Consider the following 21,481-nt stretch of genomic DNA (forward strand, 5'->3'; position numbering starts at 1 on the left):
CGACCCTTTCTTCAGTAGGGATTAAAAGCAAATATATATTGAAGCTTTTCCTGTGGGTCATTTTTATATGGTGGTTCACATTTGGATCTAATTATTGGTGAATCAGAACTTCTATCTGGCCTGGACTAGGTGCCTATAACGAAGTATATATACATTGGGCTATAGCAATGTCTATAGCCTAGTTCACATTATTGGTGGAGAGAGCAGTCTAATGATGGAATAATATTAATTTCTATATAAACATAAAAATAGAAATATGTTTATAATTACAAAATGGAATTTTTGGCTCGAATTAAAGAAACAATTGTATGTATAAAAGATGGATTCCTACATCACATATAAACCTTAAACATGATTGGTACATCTTAAATAGAAATAGAAATATAGAAATAGCTTTTGTGTGGATGAATACAAATAATACAGAACAATAAAATAAAAATAAATGTAAAAATAAAAGTAAAAATAAAAGTAAAAATATAAAATAAAATAAAAAATATAAATAAAAAAGAAAAGGAAAATAATAATAAAAATTAATAAAAATTTATTAAACGTAAAATAAAATGAAATAAAAATGAAAATAAAAAATAAAAATAAAAGTAGAAATAAAAGATATAAAAATATAAATATAAAAATAAAAATAAAAGAAATAAAATAAAATAAATGAAAAAATGAATAAAAAAGATTAAAATATGTAAATAAACATCTATTCACATACAAAAATGTATATTATAATCTGCATATGTACAAAATGTTGCACATATGCAGAATTTAATATACATTTTTGTATGTGTATAGATGTTTATTTACATATTTTTATCTTTTTTATTCATTTTTCATTTATTTTATTTCTTTTATTTTTATTTTTATATTTTTATAACTTTTATTTCTACTTTTATTTTTATTTTTTTATTTTCATTTTTATTTCATTTTATTTTACGATTAATACATTTTAATAAATTTTTATTATTATTTTCCTTTTCTTCTTTTTTATTATTTATATTTTTTATTTTATTTTATATTTTTTATTTTCATTTTTATTTTTACTTTTATTTTAACTTTTATTTTTACATTTATTTTTATTTTATTGTTATGTATTATTTGTATTCATCCACACAAAAGCTATTTCTCTATTTCTCTATTCTATGTAAGATGTACCAATCATGTTTAAGGTTTATATGTGATGTAAGAATCCATCTTTTATACATACAATTGTTTCTTTAATTCGAGCCAAAAATTCAATTTTGTCATTATAAACATATTTCTATTTTTATGTTTATATAGAAATTAATATTATTCCATCATTAGACTGCTCTCTCCACCAATAATGTGAACTAAGCTATAGACATTGCTATAGCCCAATGTGAATTGGGCTATAGACTTCGTTATAGGAACACAGTGTGATTTAGGTTATAAACCGCACGACAGCACCTAGTCCAGGCCAGATAGTAGTTCTGATTTACCAATAATTAGATCCAAATGTGAACCACCATATAAAAATGACAGGAAAAGCTTCAATATATATTTGCTTTTAATCCCTACTGAAGAAAGGGTGGTGCGCTATTTCAGCAGAAGTACCTTGAAACGCGTCTAGGAATAAGATATAAGCACTATCGCACCTTCAGCTTATTATTAGGAGTGAACCCAGCACTAACACCTATGATCCATTGAAAGAAATCAAAATCGGAAACTACCTCAGCTTTAATCGGGTCCGGAGTTTTCACTGTGTTTGCCTCAGCCTGAACCTGCCGTGAGAGATCCATCTGCCCCAGGACTTCATTCTTCCACCACGAGGGACGCCACACCATCAAGCGCTGTGACCGCTCTGCAACATCATCACAAGGGCAGTACGGAGGCTACTGGAAGCGCTGTGCCAAGCGCACCCCTACATCTGTGACAGCCCTTGCCAGTGCTGCCGACGTGTAGCGAGCGGAGAGAACATCGCATATAAAGTCCCATAGGAGCGGGTGAGACACTTAGTTACCGGCAGTGTTCTATATGGCTTACTAAAGAGACTGCAACACTTAGAAAATGATACAATTAATAACATATCTTTTATAATATCTACTACAGAGACTATCAGTCATATTGTGGAGGACTATAATAGTATATGCAGACTGGAATCACTCAGTAGATTCAATTATATTGAAATCCGGGTTGCCAGAATAATGGATACTACATATTGGACACTATATAATTTTATAGGTGATTACCATCACTAGGGCCCAGTGGAGGTTCACCTTTTTTACATTGAGCCAGAGTACTAGTAGTGCAACTTATCTCATTTTTATTGTTTATTTAATACATTTAATAAAAAATATTAATTGAAGCATACCTACAAGATTTATTTTAATATCATTATGTACCTTTTGGTTTGTGAGCTGCACAAAAATTTGTATAGATTTGTAAATTACTTCTATTAAAAAAATCTTAATCCTTTCAGTACTTATGAGCTTCTGAAGTTAAGGTTGTTCTTTTCTGTCTAAATCCTCTCTGATGACACCTGTCTCGGGAAACGCCCAGTTTATAAGCAAATCCCCATAGCAAACCTCTTCTAAACTGTGCGTTTCCCGAGACAGATGTCATCAGAGAGGATTTAGACAGAAAAGAATAACCTTAACTTCAGAAGCTAATAAGTACTGAAAGGATTACGATTTTTTAATTGAAGTAATTTACAAATCTGTTTAACTTTCTGGAGCCAGTTGATATATATAAAAAAGTTTTTACCTTACCCCTTTAAGGACCAGGCCAATTTTATTTTTGCGTCTTCGTTTTTCCTCCTCGCCTAAAATCAACAACTCTTTTATATTTCCATCTACAGACCCATATAAGGGCTTGTTTTTTTTGCGTGACCCATTGCACTTTGTAATGAAACCTCTCATTTTACCATAAAATGTACGGCAAACCCCAAAAAATATTTTTTAGGGAGGAAATTTAAATGAAAACCCCAATTTTGCACATTTTGGAGGGGTTTGCTTTCACACTGTACACTTCACGGTAAAAATGACGTATGTCCTTTATTCTGTGGGTCAATACATTTAAAATGATACCCATGGCTAGATACTTTAATATTTTTGTACTGCTTGAGAAAAAATCTTTTTGTACAAAATCAGTAATCTAAAATCGCCCTATTTTGACCACCTATAACTTTTTCATTTTTCCGTCTATAGTGCGATATGTTGGCTCATTTATTGTGCTGTCATCTGTACTTTTTATCGATACCACATTTGCATATATAAAACTTTTAGATCATTTTTTATTAACTTTTTTGGGAATAAAATGTGACATAAAAGCAGCATTATAGGATTTTTTTTAATGCTTTTTATATGCTTTTTGGGGGTAAAATGGGAAAAACTTAAATTTTTTATTTTTGTTGGGGGAGGGGATTTTTTACCTTTTTTTTTTTTTACTTTTTATTTTTACATTTACACTTTTTATGTCCCCATAAGGGAATATCTATAGCAATCATTTATTTGAATGCTGATACTATTCAGTGCTCTGCATAGGACATAGCATTGATCAGTATTATCGGCAATCAATCTCAGACCAGAGCAGGAGGCGCCCGGAGACGGACGGAAGCAGGTGAGGGGACCTCTGTCCGCCATTACAGATGATCGGATCCCCGCATCAGCTCTGCAGGTGATCCGATAATCTTTTCTAACATGTGCATTGCCGCAGATGCCGTGATCTGTACTGATCACGGCATCTGAGGGGTTAATGGCGGACATCCGCATGATCGCTGCCGGAACCTGCCGTGTATGACGCGAGCACCACTCTGATGCTCGCGGTGCGCAAAGTACCGCCAAACCAGGATGTACATTTATGTCTGTGGTCATTAAGGGGTTAAATAGATTGGGGTATCCTGATCACATGCCTTTTTAAAGTGTCTTGATACACCCTGACATTCCCAAGATATGTGGGTTTATAGTTTGTCTGACATTTCAGGGAATCAGCCAGATGGGAGTGAACTTAATTTTAATATTGGGTGTAAACATAATTTTTTTTTTTTAAAGAAATGAATATCAGGTGATTGGTGGGATTATAAAGTCAGGGGGTATATGCCCCACAATATAAAATGTTCACACACCCCTGACTGTATAATCCCACCCATTTGACTGATTTTCTGAATTATCAGAAAAACTACAAGCCCTCATTTCTCCGGAATTGAAGGGCGTATAAAGAAACTGTAAAAGGTGTGTGGTCAGAGGACCCTAAGCTACTGAATGACCATAAAATATACATTTTTGTGGTGTTGACCACAGGTACTCTTTAAGAGTTAATTTGCATATTGAAAGATTGTGCTATATCTCAAGGATGGCTGGGCAGATTGTGAAGAGGAACATATCATTTTACTCAGGGTCACTCACAATAAAGACTTGTGTATTCAGGTTAGCGGAGTTGATCCATCTGTCAGTTTCCCAATAAAGGGGTACTCCGCCCCTAGACATCGTATCCCCTATCTAAAGGCGGGACCCCCGCAATCTCCCTGCTGCACCTGGCGTTCGTTTAGAGCGTCGGGTGCAGCGTCAGAGGCTTGTGACGTCATGGTCACGCCCCCTCAATACAAGTCTATGGGAGGAGCATGACATCTGTCACGCCCCCTCCCATAGATTGCATTGAGGGGGCGTGGCCGTGACATCACGAGCGTGGTGTGGCCATGAAGTCACTAGCTTCCTCCCCACATGGCCAGTTGTCCGACACGGAGCAAAGTTCGCTCAGTGCATCGGATGTCTGAGGTGCCGCAGCCAAGGTTGCATGTGTTCCCAGCGGCGGGACCCCTGTGATCCTTTGGATAGGGGATAAAATGTCTAGGGGCGGAGTACCCCTTTAAGGTCAGGGCTTGCATTGACTTGCACCAATCATGTGACTTGCATGTGATATGTTTGTAGCATTTTTCCACCACAAAGGGCAAGGTTAATCAAAACCAGTGTAGTGGAAAAGTGGAGCAGTTGCCCATAGCAACCAGTCAGATTGCTTCTTTCATTTTTCACAGGCCTCTTTAAAAATGACATAATTAATTGACATAAAAAGAATGGCTTCCATGATGTCTATGACAATTTTTTCTCAGAAAAATAAAGAAACTGCCTTTCATGTATCCACATGGAAAATATTCTGTATCAACATTATTCCATTAGCAGTAAATAAGACCCTGACCAAGGAGCAAAAAAGGGTCCCCTTCCCCCTTTGTCTTTTTTAAACAATTTGTCCCAAAATTTCAGTGCACATGAAACCTCACTCACATAATAACCCCGACATAATATTACCATATAGTGACCAAAATCCAAAAAGAATAAACATATTGGGCTTTGTTCACACACCACTTTTTGATACCATAGTTTTCTCCATTCATGGCTCACACTCAGTGGCCACTTTATTAGGTAAATTAGGTTCAATTGTGTTTTAATACAAATAGATAATCAGACAATTTCATGGCAGAAGCTTAATGCATTCAGGCATGTTTACGTGGTCAAGACAGCTTGCTGAAGTTCAAACCAAGCATCAGAATGAGTAAGAAATTAGATTTGTACATGCCATGGTTGTTGGTGCCAGCCGGGCTGGTCTTTGTATTTCAGAACCTGCCTATCTACTGGGATTTTCACACACAACCATCTCCAGGGTTTACAGAGAATGGTAAGAAAAAATCCAGTCAGCAGCAATTGTGTGAACTAAAATGCCTTGTTGATGTCAGAGGTCAAAGGAGAATAGGCAGACTGGTTTGAGATGATAGAAAACAACAATAACTCAAATAAACATTTGTTACCACCAAGGTATGCAAAATACCATCTCGGAACGCACAACACGTCCAACCTTGAAGCAGATGGGCTACTGAAGAGCACACCAGGTGCCATTTCTGTCAGCTAAGAATGGGAAATTGAGAAACTGTCCCCCTTTTTTTTATTTTTCCCCTCATCCATAAATGAGATTTTCACTTTATAAATACTTTATAATATCTGAATTTTACAGGGAGTCCCTCATTCAGGATCTCTACCAAAAAAATTAATAAATAAATAAACTTCAGCTGCATTCTTGCAGTAGAATGGGCTTCAGGCATCCATCATACAGACAGCCCATTGATTTCTAGGGACATCATGTTACACTTCAATTTGCCTATGGAGGCGCTGCATAAAAATGAGCACTTACTAACAGATCTCTGTGGGTTACAACTGATCCCTAGGTGTCCAACCACCAGGACACCATGGGGGAGATTTATCAAAACCTGTGCAAAGGAAAAGTTGCCCAGTTGCCCATAGCAACCAATCAGATCGCTTCTTTCATTTTCCACAGGCCCTTTTGAAAATGAAAGAAGCGATCTGATTGGTTGCTATGGGCAACTGGGCAACTTTTACTCTGCACAGGTTTTGATAAATCTCCCCCCATGTGATCAGTTTAGTTTTTAGGCGATACTTCTTATAAAAAGAGATTTGCCAAAGCACAAAATCCCTTGAAAAAGATTGAAGTTTGTGTCAGACATATGGGTGCGGACATGTTCCTCTCGCCTAATTAAATATATTACTCGGTGTACAATCGCCTGGGGAAGTTGTGCCGTCTTCCTTATTTAATAATACTATTGCAAATTGGCTGATAGCATTTGGGCTAAAATACACACGGGGCATTGCCGGGATAAAGCGGCTCTGCCTGTTCTCTGGTGTGCAGCAATTTGTCTTGTAATTAGTCAGACTAATTAAATTTTTGTAGCACTAATCAAACGAAAAAGCTAAAATTTCTCTAGCAAAGCCAGTTCTCTGTCTGTTTCTATTTAGCCTGATGGTTTAAAACCAGCCGTGCACTGTCTGCCACTCCACTTAACCAGCTCATTTGCATTTTATATTGGTAAATCAAATTAACCATCAGTGGCTTTTAGAGTGATTGACTGCAGCCAGGGCTGTTCAGACGGGATTTTTCACAGAAAAGTATGGACATTTTATTATGAAGGAGCTCGTACCTTGTGTGAGTTTTTTTTTTTTTTCTATGTATTATAGAAAAACGAATTCACTCAGCTAATTAAAAGTGCTTGACGGGTTTAGGCAGCTTATGATGGATTCGCCCATCTGGTGGTCATACTTTCTGTTGTATTATTGTAAGCGTTTTGCTAGGAAATAAAATGATTATGTAAATAATTTCTTACAGTGACAAAAAGGCAATGGAGGAGATTTATCAAAACCAGTGCAGGGGAAAGGTTGCCCAGTTGCCCATAGAAACCAATCAGATTGCTACTTTCACCTTGCAGAGGCCTTGTTAAAAATGAAAGAAGCAATCTGATTGGTTGCTATGGGCAACTGGGCAATTTTACCTCTGCACAGGTTTTGATAAATCGCCCCCAATATCCCCCAAATCCTCAGTCTTGGTGTAAAATATCAGAGGCTCAAGATATGTATGTCCGATATAGTGTTAGACTGAAGTTCCTTGGAGCCATCACAGGAAATCAATCTAAGGCCCCTTTCACACTACATAATTACTCCGTTTTCGAAGTTCCGTCAGAAAATCGGCAGTAAAACGGCAGTTACAAAATCCTATACAGCCGTTAGAAAATCCCATTATAGTCTATGGAATTTTTCTAATTGCAGTTTTATCCCGTTATAGCCCGTTATTAATAACAGCTGTTAAAGGCCGTTTTTAAAGGGTACCTCTCATCAAATAAACTTTTGATATATTTTAGATTAATGAATGTTGAATAACTTTCCAATAGCATGTTAATGAAAAATATGCTTCTTTCTATTGTATTTTTCCCGATCAGTCCTGTCAGCAAGCATTTCTGACTCAGTGTTCTCCTTTGTGAACAAAGCAGACTGGCAGCTCGTAGTGTTTAGGACTCCAGCATGAGTCTGAAATGCTTGATGCCAGGACTGGTAGGGAGACCCCTAGTGGTCATTTCTTCAAAGTGGAAAATGAAATAGAAAGAAGCATATTTTTTAATAACATGCAATTGTAAAGTTATTCTGCATACATTAATCTATAATATATCAAAAGTTTTTTTTGATGAGAGGTACCCTTTAATAACGGGCTATAACGGGTTAAAATGGCTATTAGAAAAATCCCATAGACTATAATGGGATTTTCTAACAGCCATATAGGATTTTGTAACTGCCATTTAACTGCCGATTTTCTGACGGAACTTCGAAACGGAGTAATTATGTAGTGTGAAAGGGGCCTAAGGCCTTGTTCTCCCACAGTGTTTTTGTAGCAGACAACAGGTGCGGAATCCCTATGCTACAGAAACAGTTTGGCGTTCGGACAGGCCCACGAGCACAGTCTAAGTACCCCTAGGTCTGTCAAACTCTTGTTTTTGATGTTGCACATCTTAGTAAAACATTAAACTTTCTTATAGTTCATACACATAATAACCAGAAAGCAAAAAAAAAAACTGTACAAAAGCAGATAACTAGGGGTGCACTTTGAAAAAGAAAAAAAAACAATGTATCCACAATAATTTATCTATTATAGTGTTTCCCAACCAGGGTGCCTCCAGCTGTTGCAAAACTACATCTCCCGGCATGCTGGGAGTTGTAGTTTTGCAACTGCTGGAGAGACCCTGTTGGGAAACACTGATCTATTATTTATCTATCTTTTATCTATCTATCTATCTATCTATCTATCTAGATACAAATATCAGCAGCACATGCAGTAGTAGGTGCAAATAAGGAAAATGTATTGCATCATTCCAGTGTACAGAGAGCAACGTTTCCGTGGCTTCTCGCCGCCATTCTCAAGCCCCTTGAGAATGCGGTGAGGGGCCGCGGAAACGTTGCTCTCTGTACACTGGAATGATGCAATACATTTTCCTTATTTGCACCTACTACTGCATGTGCTGCTGATATTTGGATCTATTGAAGTTGGGATCCCCTCGCCAGGGCTCCTACACAGCGTGCACCGGTCACTGAATCTACAATTTTGGTTGTGCTGCTCTCCTGTGAAGCTTATCTATCTATCTCATATCTATCTATCTATCTATCTAGACAGTACTCCTTTTAAGGAAACAGCACCAGTCACTGGGTCCAGGTTGAATGCAGGTTAAAATTCTTGACAAAGGCTTGTTAGCTGAAACGTTGCGTCCCATGTTCTAATGCAATAAAGAATTTTAACTTGCAGTGACTGGTGCTGTTTTAACCAGTGACTGGTGCTGTTTCCTTAAAAGGAGTACTGTCTGCATATCCAGCCTGGCAAGCTGGGGGATACCTGCACCACACTGATGGCCTTCCTGTGCAGAAACCCATTTTCCACTTATCTATCTATCTATCTATCATCTATCTATCCATCTTAGATATATATATATATATATATATATATATATATATATATATCATATCTATTTATCTCATATCTATCTATCTATCTATCTCATATATATATATATATATATATATATATATATCTCATATCTATCTATCTATCTATCTATCGAAGGAAAACAGCAGCACTCGCAAGTTGCAGGTGAATAGTGTGTGGCTTTATTCACAAAGCATCAATAGTAGCGACGTTTCAGTCTTCTCTCAAGGCTGAAACGTTGCTACTATTGATGCTTTGTGAATAAAGCCACACACTATTCACCTGCAACTTGCGAGTGCTGCTGTTTTCCTTCGATATTTACCTGGGACTTGGGACCGAGTCAACCAGCTAGCACCATCTCTCACATCGTAGTGCTGCCCGTTTCTTTCTATCTATCTATCTATCTATCTCATATCTACCTATCTCTCTATCTATCTCATATCTATCTATCTATCTCATATCTATCTATCTATCATCTATCTATCCATCTTAGATATATATATATATATATATATATATATATATCATATCTATTTATCTCATATCTATCTATCTATCTATCTCATATATATATATATATATATATATATATATATATATATATATATATATCTCATATCTATCTATCTATCTATCTATCGAAGGAAAACAGCAGCACTCGCAAGTTGCAGGTGAATAGTGTGTGGCTTTATTCACAAAGCATCAATAGTAGCGACGTTTCAGTCTTCTCTCAAGGCTGAAACGTTGCTACTATTGATGCTTTGTGAATAAAGCCACACACTATTCACCTGCAACTTGCGAGTGCTGCTGTTTTCCTTCGATATTTACCTGGGACTTGGGACCGAGTCAACCAGCTAGCACCATCTCTCACATCGTAGTGCTGCCCGTTTCTTTCTATCTATCTATCTATCTATCTATCTCATATCTATCTATCTCTCTATCTATCTCATATCTATCTATCTATCTCATATCTATCTATCTCATATCTATCTATCTCATATCTATATATCTATCTAACTATCTCATATATATATATATATATATATATATCTCATATCTATCTATCTCATATCTATCTATCATTTATCTATTTATTTATTATCTATTTACATCTATCTATCTATTTATCTATATCCTATCAATCTGTCCATCTATATAAATTCAAAGAAAGAGAAGGTTTAGCCAGCTCACCGCTTGTAGGAATTCAGTCTCTGAGCACCCGTTGTTAGAGTTGGAAGCAAGGATGAAGCCGAGCCGTCTCCTCGGTATATGATAAGCCAGGATAAACAAAGAGGTGTCCAGCTCCCAAACGAAAAAAGGTTAAAAGTCCAAACTTTAATAATCCATTTTCAAAACGCTCAAAGAAAAAACACCCAGTGTGAGTAAAAAACCCTTACACCGACACGTTTCGGACCATCAGGTCCTTAGTCATGGCTAATGGTCCTAAACGCGTCGGCGTAAGGGTTTTTTACTCACACTGGTTTTTAAAAATGGATTATTAAAGTTTGGACTTTCAAACTTTTTTCGCTTGGGAGCTGGACACCTCTTTGTTTATCCTGGCCTGTCCATCTATATATTTATCTATTATCTATTCATATATATATATATATATATATATATATATATATATATATATATTGTCTATCTATTATCTATCTTACGTCATATTGATATTTTCTATCTTTATTGATTGTTATTTGTTTTCTATCTAATGTGTCTTATTCTTCATCTAGTACAATATTGTCTCTGACTGTCCTTTTGGCCTGTGCTATCCATAAGAGTGTGTACACAGACAGACTTCATAATGGTCTTTATCTCCGCCCGGCCCATATGTCATTAGGACAGTAGTATATGATCCAGTCTTACATTTCAGTTAAACGTATAAATGAATAAAATTGCACGGAGCGGTTCACGGAGTAGTTGAAAGGACAGCTGGAATATGCATGTGAACTGACAGACACATTTTCTTGTCAATCTAAAAAAGCAACAAAATTATAGCTTAAGACAGCCATTTGAATAATGTCCCACGGATAAATCAGAATAGTGTGACATGGACATGGAAGAAAGCGATTCACCTAAGCCTCACAAGCATCTCTGTGTGAAAGGCTCATAATCTCTGATCTGTGCCTTAAAAACTATACTGTCAATATTTAACCCTGTACAGACCACAGCATAGGGTGCAAAATCTCTTAAGTATGATCATCGTGTAGAAGTGGCATGAAGCTTGGAACTATGGACTATCGATTTTACATGGGTTCAAAAGGGGTTGCCCAGGTATAAAGTATATATTGTTTGGAAAGAAATCCTGCAGCCTGTGACATACCTACTGTGGTGTCCCGGTACCTTATTGCATACCGTACCTTGTATGGTGGTCCCCAAAGTCAGAGTTACCACGTTCAGGTAGGGTTCCCCAGGTGGAACAGCCCCTAGTCGCCTTTCTTTTTTCTAATTTTAAATGTATATATTTAATTTAATGTAATGTATCTTATTGGGGCTAAATAAAGAAACCAGTTTATGAAGATCCTAGGTCTATCGGTGCTGTGATTTCTGGACTTCATCTATTTAATTTAATGTATATTAGTATGCTTACCTTGGTAGCGTCGCAGGACCTTCTGTCATGTGACTATGTTAATTCCTCTATAGTATGTGGGAGGAGCTTTGGAGATCCTTGGGTCACATGATTACCCATAACTCTTTGTACAGACCAATCAGCTTAAGGCCAGCCCCTGCCAATATAAGGGAGCTGCAGCCAATGATTGCTCTCTTGAGTTCCGGACTATCAAAGAGGACAGATCCGTGCAACTTGCAAAGACAACCCTAGGCCTGAAGCCTGCTGGCCTCAGTGTGAACTCAAAACGTGAGTCTTAAACTGAATCCTCGCTAAAGCTAGCGTGACTGCTGGACCTCAACTAAATGGCCTAAATACAGCGGAACAGCGCATATCAGTCTATGGACTCTAAAACGCTTAAGGTCCTAACCACTGTCAATATCTAACTTTGCTTGTACAGAGACTGTTCCAGTTATAAAGCTTGCATAAAATCTTCAGTAAAAGTTCTGACTGTTTTCAGCAAACTCTCCGGTTGTGGACTTTCAATTATTTCATACCTCCTTATCGCTTTTCGGAAGGGTGGCAGTAGGACAAGCATTGCAGAGGAGCCCTCACCCTGGCGTCACGAGTAGAAAGGGTTAAACAGACCCCATTGAAGTACCGCACAGCTACACCCCATTTACCCTACACCCCCAAGCTACCACAATACCATATAGACAGGCTCTGCAATGGGCCCAGTGGACAGAGAGACAGGTCAGGATCCAAATGGCTCTACATCCGAATCCATCCTGCAGATTATCCTCTGTCCACTGATCATTTCCAACAACGCAGAGCTGATTGGTAATGTAACTGTGCGGGAAAACCTTGGTAATAGCGACCACAATATAGTTACTTTTGACTTAAAATGTAGAAAACAAAGACAGGCGGGGAAGGCAAAAACATATAACTTTAAAAAGGCAAACTTCCCTGGGCTGAGGGCTGCACTACAGGACATAGACTGGGGGGAGGTGTTGTCAAATACTGATACAGAAGGTAAATGGGACATCTTTAAATCAACTCTAAATAACTATACAGCTAAATATATACCAAAGGGGAACAAATATAAACGATTAAAATTAAATCCTACATGGCTGACACATGATGTTAAAAGAGCAATAAACAACAAAAAAATTGCCTTCAAAAAATACAAATCTGATGGGTCAGCGATAACATTTAAACAGTACAAAGAGCTTAATAAAATCTGTAAAAATGTAATAAAAACAGCAAAAATTCAAAATGAGAGACAGGTGGCCAAAGAAAGCAAAACTAATCCTAAATATTTTTTTAGATATATAAATGCAAAAAAAAAAGGACAGAGCATGTAGGACCCCTTAATAATGATAATGGGGAGGTTGTCACAGGAGATCAAGAGAAGGCGGAGCTACTGAATGGGTTCTTTAGTTCTGTATATACTAGGGAAAAAGGAGCTGACATTGGCCAGGTCAGTGCTGGTAACACATCATGTAATGTACTGAACTGGCTTAATGTAGAGATGGTACAAGGTAAGTTAAGTGATATAAATGTAAGCAAATCCCCAGGGCCGGATGGACTACACCCAAGAGTTCTTAGAGAGGTAAGTTCAGTAATATCTGTACCCCTGTTCATGATATTTAGAGATTCTATGGTGTCTGGTATTGTGCCAAGGGACTGGCGCAAGGCGAATGTGGTGCCAATCTTCAAGAAGGGCTCTAGGTCTTCCCCAGGAAACTATAGACCGGTAAGTTTAACGTGCATTGTGGGTAAATTGTTTGAAGGACTTATAAGGGATTACATACAGGAATACATAGGGGATAATTGTATTATAAGTGATAGCCAGCATGGGTTTACTAAGGATAGAAGTTGTCAAACCAATCTAATTTGCTTTTATGAAGAGGTGAGTAGAAGCCTTGACAGAGGAATGGCTGTGGATATAGTGTTTCTGGATTTTGCCAAAGCGTTTGATACTGTCCCTCACAGACGTCTGACAGGTAAGTTAAGGTCCTTGGGCTTGGAAACTTTAGTTTGTAACTGGATTGAACACTGGCTCATGGATCGTACCCAGAGAGTGGTGGTCAATGATTCGTACTCTGATTGGTCCCCGGTAATTAGTGGTGTACCCCAAGGTTCAGTACTGGGCCCGCTGTTGTTTAATTTATTTATCAATGATATAGAGGATGGTATTAACAGCTCTGTTTCTATCTTTGCAGATGACACCAAGCTTTGTAGCACGGTACAGTCTATAGAGGATGTGCATAAGTTACAGGATGACTTGGATAGACTAAGTGTCTGGGCATCCACTTGGCAAATGAGGTTCAATGTGGATAAATGTAAAGTTATGCATCTGGGTACTAATAACCTGCATGCATCGTATGTCTTAGGGGGGATTAAACTGGCAGAGTCACTGGTAAAGAAGGATCTGGGTGTACTTGTAGATCACAGACTACAGAATAGCATGCAATGTCAGGCTGCTGCTTCCAAAGCCGGCAGGATATTGTCATGTATAAAAAGAGGCATGGACTCAAGGGACAGGGACATAATACTTCCCCTTTATAAAGCATTGGTACGGCCTCACCTGGAATATGCTGTTCAGTTTTGGGCACCTGTCCATAAAAGGGACACTGCGGAGTTGGAAAGGGTGCAGAGACGCGCGACTAAACTAATATGGGGCATGGAACATCTTAGCTATGAGGAGCGATTAAAGGAGTTACAATTGTTTAGTCTTGAGAAGAGACGTTTAAGGGGGGATATGATAAACGTATATAAGTATATTAATGGCCCATACAAAAAATATGGAGAAAAACTGTTCCAGGTTAAACCCCCCCAAAGGACGAGGGGACACTCCCTCCGTCTGGAGAAGAAAAAGTTTAGTCTCAAGGGGCGACACGCCTTCTTTACCGTGAGGACTGTGAATTTATGGAACGGTCTACCTCAGGAACTGGTCACAGTAGGAACAATTAACAGCTTTAAAACAGGATTACATACATTTATGGAACAAAATAACATTAATGCTTATGAAGAAATATAAAATCCCATCCCTTCCCCAATATCGCGCCACACCCCTACCCCTTAATTCCCTGGTTGAACTTGATGGACATATGTCTTTTTTCGACCGTACTAACTATGTAACTATGTAACTATGTAATTATACTGTATGCAGTTTAGGCATCCATTCAAACCACCCACTTTATAACCCGCTTGCTAGCCAGAGAATCCAGGAGACCCAGGCCAGTGAGCCCCACCAAACAGATAAAACTAGTGTAAAAATAAAATAGACATGATACTCCCGTACCTTGATCCTACACAACCTTTCCAATTGCTCCCAGGCCCTGTTCACCACTGCTTTTTCTTTTTTCTATGTTCTGGTGATGTGGTATTCCCACAATGCAATGCTCAGCAAATGACTAGCCCCAGTCATGTCTCACTTTAGTCAGTGAATGCCAGGAAGAGGCAAAAGCAAGAGGGGACAAGCTGAGTATCTTTTTTTTATTTTCAAATCCTTTCCAACAATATCTCAAACATTTTTATATTGTTTAATAGTAATAGAGCCACAAAGGTCCAGCAAGAACAACCCTTTTAAGATGGGCTCCACAGGTACTGCAGTATGGAACAATAGAAGTACCAGGACCTGATACATTAGTGTAAAGTGACACATTTTGTCTTTGTGATTGTAGCCCTCTTGTGAATACCATGTCCTCCTATTTTGTGGGTAATGATTTACATGCACAGGGAACGAGAACATGTGAACAAGTTACAGACATCTGAGTTTGTTATTTTTTGCAAGTGAAGCAGCATAACCATGCTATTGACTTCTACAGCAAGGGACCTCATCCACATGTCTTTTTTATCTGATGATAGTCCACACAACTCTGACATGAGAATCTTTAGAACAAGCTTCCAACCTGAAGAGAGTGGGGATGACCAGGATAGGTTGGTACATGAACTGTGGGAACAACCAGCATGGTCAAGAAGGATGGGGCATGTTGAATTTTAAAGCGTAATTCTTGTGTTCTACACAGACATACGCCATAGAGGTGTCTGGCGGCTGCTTTCTCTCCCCTCTACCCCTCAAAAACACATCACATTGTGACTAATTTTGATGGTATGGGCACATGTGTTTCCTATGTTGTTGGTCATCTGCTTGGTAAATCTGTGTATTTTTTTTTTTCCCTTTCCTTCTTCCCTCCTCTCCCGGGTCTTCTCCTGGTGATATCAGTTGCACATAAGACAGTTATGTTTTAAAAATCTCTCATCCCAGTAGCTATATACACATATGTATGGAGTCCTTTTCCATTCTTTCTGTGTGTTCTCTGGACTTACTCATGTTGGTGCAGTCTACTCCGGTCCAGATTTTTTATGTTACCATTTTATTGTAATGACGTCACTCTACATGTGACCACAGATAATCCTATTTATACTTGATGTGTTTGTAACTTTGCTATGCCATGATTAAGGGTCCTGCCTGACCCGAAAAGCGTTGGTTTTATGTGCTGACCATGTGTCCTAAATAAAGAAATCCTGTTTTGCATCCTACCTCGCTGGACATCAAGTCTTTTTGTGTATTTTTGTGTTCTGTTGGTACACTAGGTTTCCCGATCCTTGCTCATCTCAACTATGATTCTGTCCTCCTTACTGACTTGACTGTGACTGCCATTTTAACTAGCTGAATGCTACATTTCAGACCCATTCATCAACCAATTTCAAACAATTCACCTAGAAAAGAAATTCCAAAGGAACCACCTCACTCAATAGTTCTGAGCCAGTAGGGTGACAAAAAACTAAATAATCATCACTGGAAAAAGAAGTCATACTGCTGATTGTTTCTGCACATTTCTAAGCCATGTAACCGATATTTAACTAAAATTTACATCCAAATAACCCCAAGGTGATGATCTTACAGTAAGCTGCTCTATTATGCTGAGACACTATTGGTTGAACAAGCCAATATCGCCCTGTATAATAGAGCCAAAGATCAGACAACGAAAGCGCAAATTCATCAGCTGATTGGTTCTTTCTGATGGGTTAAAAAAAAAAAACATTGCTCGTTGGCTGCATATCTCCCTGTATAATAGAGATTGTGCGGCTGACAAATGATTGGCCCTCATAAATGATCCAGCCTTGTAATAGACTCTGTAAACAAAGTGCCCCTCTAAGGGACTGGCACTATTTACTTTGCACATTGGGTCATCTAATTGGGCCTTTAGAAGAAAAGCATGAACATGGCATTTACCCCTGGGGTACACATGTCACAGGCTTCAAACCTAAGCATTGGTGCACTGTGTTATCTATTTGGGTTTTCTTCTCTGAATATCTCATGGACCAGTTACACTTCAATGTTCTACCCCTTATTCAGTGGAACTACTTTTGAGATGCACAGACCTTTTCTAATTTCTTCCCTAGAATGAACATATATTTTGGCAAAATTTTAATATTTTAAAATAATTCCAATGAATGAATGAATGAATGAACAAACACCAAGTTATTCATGGTTTTAAATCTTAAAGGATAATTTCTACTGATAATGCAGTTTGTGGGCGGCTCTCAACCAATCTAATTGACATTAATGGATAGATGGCGGCTGTTTACCTAGAATGTCAATTTTTAGATCCACCAAGGCTTGGACGTCCCACGGTGAGGTCTTCTTTTTAAGTAAACCGTGTTTCACCCACATACATCAATGTGGAGAGGGCAATTACTTGTTTCCAGTTTGAAGGATGACTTCTCCAGCCCCCTGCTTCATTTTAGAAATGGATTTACTTTATTGCACATTAACATCATCTTCTTAGGTTTGCAGAGTTGTAAGAAAAGATGTATTTCCCTGTTTCCTGTTAGCAAATTGCAAGTCATTCCTCAAGGTTACATTAGCAAAAGGAGCTCCAAAAACCCTCTCAGTATCTCTATGACAGTTGTATGACCCAGCTGGAAGTGGAATGCAGCCTACAACCATATGACTCCAATAGGCTTCATGGAAAAGAAAGAGCTAATATATTTATTATCTATCTATCTATCAATCTTTCTCTCTCTCTCTCTCTCTCTCTCTCTCTCTCTCTCTCTCTCTCTCTCTCTTTCTCTCTCTCTCTCTCTACATATCTATCTAATTTATCATCCATCTATCTATCTCCTATCTATGTATCTATCTATCTCATATCTATCTCATATCTATCTATCTATCTATCTATCTATCTATCTATCTATCTGTCTATCAATCCGCCCAAACCCATCTATCTGTCTATCTCTCTCTCTCTCTCTCATTCTCTCTCTCTCTCTATCTACATATGTATCTAATTTATCATCTATCAATGATCTATCTATCCATCCACAATCCAAAAATAGACAGCGGCAACTCCAGTAAAGTGAAAAAAGTTTGTTGTCTTTATTCACACAATGTGATGCTTTGCATCACATTGTCTGAATAAAGGCAACCACCTTTATTCACTTTACTGGAGTTGCCGCTGTCTATTTTTGGATTGTGTATACTGGGGGTCCATGGCCAGGACCGTGCAGCAGCTGGAACCCGTGCAAAGTTTTTTCTGGTGTGCTGCCCTCCTTGGACATTTATTTATCTATCCATCCATCCACCTGTCTATCTATCTATATATATATATATATATATATATATATATATATATCTACTTTATCATCTATCTATAGTATCTATCTATTTATCTATCTATAATAGAAAGAAACGGGCAGCACTACGGTGTGCAGGATGGTGCTCGGCAAGCTTGACAAAGGCCTTGTGAGAAGGCTGAAACGTCGCTTTTTTGATGCTTTGTGAATAAAGCCACACACTATTCACCTGCATTCAGTGAGTGCCGCTGCCTTCCTTTGATATTTATCTATCTATCTATACAGACAAAGAATAAGTCAGCCAGCACTTTAGTTGATACCAAACTATTATATGGACCTGGCCTACAGGTGCACGCTACTAGGCTAGATATACAGCAACAGGAGAATGCAGCAGCACACTGCCAGCACAAGGATATAGGTGAAACATGAAAATGCAGTTAAAACATGGAGAGCTATACAGCTATGGTGTAATAGATGCAAATGTGAAACTATGAAATAATGAGGCACTTAGCTCGCAAATTTGTCTCCGCCGGCGGTCAAATAGCTTGGACCGACCCACCGCGATAAGGTAGCCTCCTTGGGACGGACCCTACACTGTGTATATGCCTCTGTGTGAACAGTTCAGTAAGCATGGCAGGATCTGGAACATCCAAGACACCTTATATACACACCTGATAGAGGTGGGTGGGGTGCACATACGGGGGAGTGGCTACCTCCATGTTGGCCTTGCACCCCACCCACCTCTATCAGGTGTGTATATAAGGTGTCTTGGATGTTCCAGACCCTGCCATGCTTACTGAACTGTTCACACAGAGGCATATACACAGTGTAGGATCCGTCCCAAGGAGGCTACCTTATCGCGGTGGGACGGTCCAAGCTATTTGACCGCCGGCGGAGACAAATTTGCGAGCTAAGTGCCTCACTATTTCATAGTTTCACATTTGCATCTATTACACCATAGCTGTATAGCTCTCCATGTTTTAACTGCATTTTCATGTTTCACCTATATCCTTGTGCTGGCAGTGTGCTGCTGCATTCTTCTGTTGCTGTATATCTATATATATATATATATATATATATATATATATATATATCTCTATCAATGATCGATCTATCTACAGTCAAAGACATTCACTGAAGTACTCTAAAGTTGAGAAAATAAAAGGGGTTTAGTCCATAAAATGTGCAAAATGGCTGGACAAAGATTCTGGAAAGAACCAAAACATCGCCATTTTTGCACATTTGATGGAATAAATCCCATTTATCTGTCCACAATGCAGTGCTGTAGTGAATGTGTGTTTGACCAGATGTAGAAGAACAGGAAAGACAATGGAGAAGACATCACCTGTGAGACACTGGTATCATTGTGTGATCCGCCTATGTCTCATCAGTGTTGTAGTCACTTGTAAGGTCTGCAGTTATGATAAAACTAAAACTAAATAAAAGTAAAACTACAAATCCCAGAATACCCTTACTACTTCCTAGCCACCAGCCAAGGGTGGCAGTTTAAGGGGGAAGGGGGCAGCAGAAATGTTTTTGTAGTCACTACAGATCCCAGCATCACCACCCTGTGTCAATAAAAGTCCTATCATGAGCCACTATTCTGTAGTAACACATGCTGGAACTAGGATGACACAAGGAGGTCATTCTAGTACTTGTAGGGACACATTATGGGACTTCTAGTGACACAGAGAGGGGATTCTAGTACTGATAGTGACACATTCTGGGACTTGTAGTGACACAAGGAGGTGATTCTGGGACCTGTGGTGACACATGTTCGGACTTGTAGTGACACAGGGAGGTGATGCTGGGACTACAGGTCCTAGCATCACCTCCCTATTTCATCAAAGGTGCCAGTTTTACCAGATTTGCAGCCGCTCATTGTGTTGTGGGTTTGTGATTTTTTTTTTTTTTTTTTTGCTACTTTCTAGGGGTAAGATTGATGGTGAATCTACAACAAAATCTGCATGGTTTTTGCTGCATATGTAGACGGATTTACAGCAAAGTAAAGCGTCCCGCAGCACTCCAAAGTGGTGAGCAAAAGGATTTATTTCCTCATGGTAGAATACAACGTAGGAAACAAACCACAAAGAAAACAGTGGTAAATATATCTTCCACCTCTCTATCCGATTCACAATGTGTGTTGCTAGCCAAGGGTTTGAGTTTTTGCCCTATTAACCACATAAACTGGTTCCAGCTAGAGTTGGACTTTATTCAGTTTTTAAGGAAACTGAAATTGAGAGCATGGTTTCATAATAATCCCATGCAGAATGTTACTAATGTCAATAATGCATTGATTAATGATCAATTTCATGCCTGTGATTATGATATTAATTTAGTAATTTCTCGCCACAAATACAAGTACCGGCTATTGACACGTTTTGTACTCTTGTCAAAAGTGAAATTGATAGACTGCGGGCATCTGGGAATTTAAGCACAGCTAATAATATTTCCCAGGAGCAAATTACAGCCATCAAAGAACTGGTCCATGATCACAACCTCATTATCAAACCTGCTGACAAAGAGAGCGGTTGTGATCATGGACCATTCAAAGTACATAACAGAAGCAATGAGACAACTGGGAGACAACTCTACTTACACACAGAGACCCTAAATTTGAAATACAGAGAAAGATCAATACAGTTCTGGAAGATGCTCTGACTTTAGAAATCATAGACCGTCAGTTACTCAATTTTCTGACTGTACTGAGCTCGACTACGCCCATGATATATTTTCTTCCCAAGATACATAAAGATCTGGTGAACCCTCCCAGGAGGCCTATTGTCTCCGGGAGAGATTCACTTAAAAGTCACATATCCATGTTTTTGGATCAAATACTTCTCCCACATGTATATAGGGCCAGATAATATATACAAGACACATCTGATTTTCTTAGGGAAATTGAACAGATCTCCCTACCAGACAACAGCATATTGGTTTCTCTAGATGTTACGAGTCTTTACACCTCGATCCCACATGAATTAGGCATTCAAACCATACACAGAGTAATCTCTGCTGACTTTTCTCCCAACCAAACATTATTCATCATTCAACTACTTGAATTGGTCTTACAGTGCAACTATTTCT

This window comes from Hyla sarda, chromosome 1 (assembly GCF_029499605.1).
Source record: "Hyla sarda isolate aHylSar1 chromosome 1, aHylSar1.hap1, whole genome shotgun sequence".
NCBI classification, from domain to species: Eukaryota; Metazoa; Chordata; class Amphibia; order Anura; family Hylidae; genus Hyla; species Hyla sarda.